This window comes from Echinops telfairi, unplaced genomic scaffold (assembly GCF_000313985.2).
Source record: "Echinops telfairi isolate 266 unplaced genomic scaffold, ASM31398v2 ScPeMD7_4;HRSCAF=17, whole genome shotgun sequence".
Taxonomy (NCBI): domain Eukaryota; kingdom Metazoa; phylum Chordata; class Mammalia; order Afrosoricida; family Tenrecidae; genus Echinops; species Echinops telfairi.
This window is the reverse complement of record NW_022103900.1, coordinates 2599992-2605871: the sequence shown is the minus strand read 5'-3', so window position 1 is coordinate 2605871 and position 5880 is coordinate 2599992. Positions and strand designations below refer to the sequence as shown.

The 5880-nt window shown below is 44.7% G+C and overlaps 1 pseudogene; it reads right to left on the bottom strand.

Moving 5' to 3' along the window:
- Positions 1 to 427: 427 nt before the first annotated feature.
- On the bottom strand, positions 428 to 965 carry LOC101664551 (annotated as a pseudogene).
- Between the last annotated feature and the right edge of the window lie 4915 nt (positions 966 to 5880).

The window sequence follows — 5880 nt, the reverse complement described above, 5'->3', positions numbered from 1 at the left end:
AACTTATGGTTTTATAGAGGTTGTATGCGAAGAATCTCTTTCTTGGAGAAATATATGCATCTGATGCTTATTAATCATCTTGAGAGATCTGTGGAGGTCTTCCTCTCAACACTAGTCCTAGTTTCCCAAGTGCTGTAGTCAGGGGAGGATAGACCATTTACACCTTCTTCCAGGTCCTCAGTTTCTCACAAGCTTGTGTTCTCAATTGTAGTGGGGCAGGCCCCAAAACCCTTTCTGTCAGCCTCCTTAAAAAGAAAAGGCATTGAGAGAAAATGGAATGCAGCAAGTCCCCTGGCAAGGGGTGCCAGAATTAGTCCTTAAGGCACAGCTATGGACAGACCCAGCACCAAGGCACAACCGGTAGGAGGGCAGGGGCAGCCTCCCACCTGAACACTAGGGTCTCAAGAGAATACTGGATAGAAACCAGTTATCCGTCCAGAAACCTCTTGATCAACAGCTTGACCAGCAGTTGGGGATTGAGCACAGCCAGGGCTGTCTCAGCAAATACCTCCTTGATACCCTCCTGCTACAGGGCAGAACACTCAGTGTAACTCAGTGTGGTCTGCTTGGCCATCACCTGCCCCTGAGGGGCCATATTAGTTGGGCCTTCAGTTCTTTCTTGGTGTCCAACAAGAGGATGGGCACATCAGGGAAGTGGTGGCCCACACCTCTAGATGCCACTTGTGCCTCACGTTCTCCTAGGAGGGCGGATTGGCAATGGAGAAACAGATGACAGAGGTGTTGTTCTGGGGGTAGGAGAGTATGAGGAGGTGTCTACTCTTCCTCTTCCCCTGGTTGCACAGGTTCAGGTTCACTGCACACCTATCAACTGAGCTCTGGGCGCTGTAATTGTCAAACCCTGTGGGGTTGTACTTCTTGGGGAAGGAGCTAGTCATGAAGTGTATGAGCAGGCACGGCTAGCCCACTGATCCATTGGGTGCCACAACATATTTTATGCTCTGCATCCTGGGTGCAATCACTCTGTGGAGGCAGTGCCTCCTCCTGGGACCCTCTGGATGCAATCATCTGGTGCCCTCCTTATTGTGGAGGAACCAAGGTGGTGATAGCCACTCTGGGCTCAAGAAGCCCATCAAACCGACTCTTAAAATGAGCTCTAAATCCAGGCGGATTATACTCTGGCACTCATGGATTTAAACTTCCTCCAGTTTCAACTTGAACTTGCATATGACCAATTAGTGGTCTGTTCTTTACTTGGCCTCTGGCCTTGTTCTGACTGATGAGCTTTTCAATAGGTTTCATCATATTTCTTCCCATCAATTTCTTCATAGAATTGTCCTTTCAGGTTTGTTGCAGTTCAGGAATAAAGCTGTCTGTAGTTTTTTACTTATAAGGGTCATAATTGCTTGTCAGCTTTCTACAGGGAAAGTGATTTTGGAAAGAAATGACACCTTGCCGTTTTGGAATACTGGCAGCCTCTGGGCTATAAATGAGATGCTTCTGTCTTTTAGTGGAATTTTTAGGTGAGTCAAAACAGGTGCCTATGGTTTTTGCTTAGCCTTATTTCAGTGCAAGAGAGGAGCAAGAAAGGTGGTGTAGTGGATAAAGTACCTAGCGGCTACTGAAAAGTCGGCAGTTCAATCTCACCAGTCACACCACAAGAGACAATGTGGCAGTCGGCTTCTATAAGGACTTACAGCCTTAACAAGTCTATGGAGCAGTTCTACTCTATTCTACAGCCACTATGTGTAGCAGTCCATTGGATGACACACATCCAGTTCGGTTTAGGGGTTGGTTCAATCCTTGCAAAATAAGGGCAAATTTGTGTAATATTAAAGGGCAAGTATGAGTTTTCTAAGTCAGATGCTCATCACCTTGGAGACTGCCTTTAACAATTATAAAAGAATTGTCCTTTTTTGATCCATGTCATTAGTAGCGGTGATTTCACTTTTCTTTTAGTATTATAACTATTCATTTCTAGTGTTTTACTAAGACTTAAAGAAAGAGGGTCTGGGGCTGAGTTTCCAAGACTGTAACTCTTAATAGGAATAGAAAGCTCCACCTTTCTCCTGTGGTGATTTTGAACAGCTGACTTTGCAGTTAGCAGCCCAACTTGCAACCATTGTGCCAGAAGGGCTCCTAGAGAGTTATAGTCTCAGAAATTCACAAGGGATGCAGCAAAAATATATACATACATAAGGGTTCCTGGTTTGGGGGGTGGGGCAAGAATAAAGAGGAGCTGATATCAAGAAGTTCAGGAAGACAATGTTTTGAAAATATGTACAATTGTACAATAGTGCTTGATGTAATTAAACTATGGAATGGTATGATATCTGTAAGAGCTCCCAATACAATGATTAAAAAGATAAAAAAACTCACAAGGGTGGTTCTACCCAGTCCTATAGGGTCACTAGGAGACGGCATTGACTTGATGGCAGTGAGTTGTCTTTTTTTTAAATTATTAATTGGGAGTTAATGCATGTATCATTTAATCACATCCAACAGAATTGTACAAATTGCTCCAACAATCTTTTTCTTCTTGAACTCTTTGACATTGTCTCCCTTTTAACTCCACCACCACCACTCTACCCCCTGCTCCCCAAAACCCTTATTCTGCTTGCTGTCCCTATAGGTTCACGAGTCCTGAGTTTCATATACCAAAAACCAGAAAAGCATATAACACAACTTCAAGAGGGTGACCTTTAATGACATAACACTGCTGAGATACACCCGAATATTGAACGAACAACAAAAAAATACAGAGAATGTTGAAAACCAGATCAGGTCCAGCATGCATCAGAGGGGGAAATTAACTGACAAAGTGTTAACTGTTCAAGTCAGATTTATGCCTTTGATCTTTTATACTTGTCTCCCCAATGCCCGCTGTTTAGTAGCCCCTTTCCTCCCATCTCTCAACTGTGGATAGAGGGAGTTCACTAGAGGCTTGTTTCCTATGTAGTTCCCACAAATGAATCTTGGGTTCCCCCTGACAGCCAAGGTCTTCTACAAACTGGATTCTCACAATTTAGGCTCAGATACTAATCCCTCCTTCGATTTCAGATTATGCCATTTACAATCCTTTTGTGGGCTTCTTCCAAGTGGATTTAGTTGACATCTCACTTAAATGGCTGCTTGTTTGGAGACAAACTTTTTTTTTTTTTTTTGAGTCAAACTTTTAAGACTCCCCCAGATGCTATTTTATCTGACAGCAGGGCACCATCTAATGTTTTCGCAACATTTTGCTACAGTACCCATATCTTCTGTGTTCTCTTTCTGAGGGAGTATCGAGCAGGCCATGATGTAAGAACTAATTGTAGGAGCTAGGATTTTATCCTTTGTTTTTTAGGTCTTGTGTCATTCTCCTAGTGGCTGTTTAATTCTATATAATTAAGGACACTGAAATAATAATTTATATTTTAGAGGAAACACAACTGGCAGTTACTAAATATTAATAAGCACTTTGGCCCAAATCAGGTGATTTGGATGATGTGGTCAAGCCACTAGAATTTGGGAAACACAGAACACAATCAGGCCACTCTCTGGTGTACTAAATGGCTGGCTAGAACCTTAAAAGTTAACATTGAGAGGACCTAATGCCAGGGATTTAAGTGGAGAGGAAATGTTTTGAGAATGATGAGGGCAATGAATGTACAAATGTGCTTTACACAATTGATGTGTGTATGGATTGTGATAAGAGTTGTATGAGCCCCTAATAAAATGATTTAAAAAAAAAACCCAAAAAACATGGATGGGCACTGAAAAAAAAAAAAAGTTAGAGTTGAATATCTAAATATCACTGTATATTGATAAGAACGTGAAAGAAGAGAAAGAAAAAAAGCACTTAAAATATTTATAGCAAACACAGAAAGTAAGAAAAAGAAAACAAATGAAAATGCCTCCCTCAATGGCAAAATCCCTCAAGTTTACCTAGGTAAAATTAAAACTGAGGCCTTGAGCCAATTACTGTTCATCCAACAGGGAAGCTTTCAACAAGTCACCAAAACAGCCGTAGGGGAAAGGAAAAATGGTTGTAGAAATCAACTCCGAAGAAAGTCTCGCCGAGCCAGCGCATCGGTCTACAATGGAGGTCCGGGTTGCGGCCTCCTCCTCAAGCTTGAGCCTGCAGAAGGCAGCGGCCCGGCAGCCCTTGCGGTTGCCAGGCAACGGACCGAGCATTCCTGACGGCGGGAGCTCCCCTGCTGGCGGCGCTTCCGCTAATGCGCGCCTCGAATGCTCTTCTCTCATTGGTTAGCGTCGTGCCGAAGGTGGGCGGGGGAACAGTGTTAGATTGTGCGCTCACTTCCGGCCCGAGAGCGCGCGGGTTGATTCGTTCTTCCTCAGCCGCGGGTCTTCGCAGCTCGGAAATGGCGGGTAAGTTCCCGGGAAAAGTTTACCAAGGGGAGGAAGCGGGCCGGGCCGGGAAAGGACTGCAAAACGGTAGTGGGAGCGCCCACCGGGAACTTTGGGGCTTCCGCTGTCGTTCCCGAAGGCCGCCTTCGGCCTGGAAGCGCTGGACGCTCCTCCCGGCTCTCGGTCGCCCGCGTTCCATGCTCCCGCCCCGCCCCCCGTCTGGGGTTTGCGCCTTCTGTGAGGAGCCTTCCAGCCGAGGGCTGAAGAGGCCCGGAGACGAGCGATTGGGGCCTGGAAGGTGCCCGCTGTCCTCCAGACCTTGCCTGTTCTGGGGCCTGTTTCTCTTGGCGTCCCCTCTGCCCGCTACCTCAGCCCGACCTCAGCTGGTCCTCTTCCCGCCACCCGCCAGCTGATGCCAGTGCCCGGGGCTCCCTTCTTCACCACGCTCCGTGGCTCCCTGGGGTTGTGACTGCCTTGGTCACGGGCTCCGATCTCCCCCACTCCAGTTCCTCAGTTAGACTTCCTTCGGGAAAGAGTGAGCTGCCGCCCGCTGACTTCATCCAAACTGGTTCTTGAGCGTGATCTACAGTTCTACCCTGCTCTCTCCCTTCGCTTCGTCACATTTAAAATGGTTATTATGCCTTAGTACGTCCATGAGGGCTGTCACCTGTGGTGGAAGCACGTATGTTTTTCCCACTCATATGTATTTGAAGCGACGGGTGTTTCTGTTTTATTTCTATTCATCTTTCCCCAATGCCTCTGTGGATGTGCTTGAGTTTACATGTTTTAGGAAGGACTGCTGTAACAGACAGTATCATGACAAAATGAACATGGGGTACCACCGCAAGTACAGATGGGGGGGGGCATATGTGGTGTTGGGGTTATGCATATTTTAATAATTACACCTGAATTCTCATCTCAGCTGTATCATTTAGTAGATGGGTGCTCTTGAGTAAATCACTAAACTTTCTAAGCCTGAGTTTTTAAATCGGAAATGTGGCTGGCATTGTACCTATATGTTTTATAGAATTGGAGAAATTTACTAAGGTAATGTGTGATGTCCTGTTAGCGATTTAGTTCCTTGGGTTAATCATAGGTTTCTTGACAGGAGTTCTGATACCTGTTTAGAGGAGGATCAGATATTAAGGAAGGCGCTCTAATTCAGAGCTAGTAAGTAAATGGTGAAGTCTGGATTTAAATCCAGGAGTTCTGACTTCAAACCATTATTCTACACTTTTTAAGTATATGGTATGTCAGTGTACTCCTTTCATGCTGCTCTTTTTTGGCAGACGGAACTGAATTTTTACTAATTGTTGATATCCATTTTATCAGGATCTTGTCATGTTTACCTGAAAACTTCTCTTGAGAATGATGTCTTTTAGTGCTAACCTTTTGTTATATGTACGTTAACGGGTACCATTTCGTCAGGCCAGTAGCCCGCAATGTTTGACTTTTATACGCACGTGGTAAAACAAAAATAGAGTGAAATTTTTTTTCTTTTGTACCTCTGTTAACTAGTTAGCTGTACATTCTTTCTGAACTATCTATGCATTATCTGTTAATGTTTTTTTT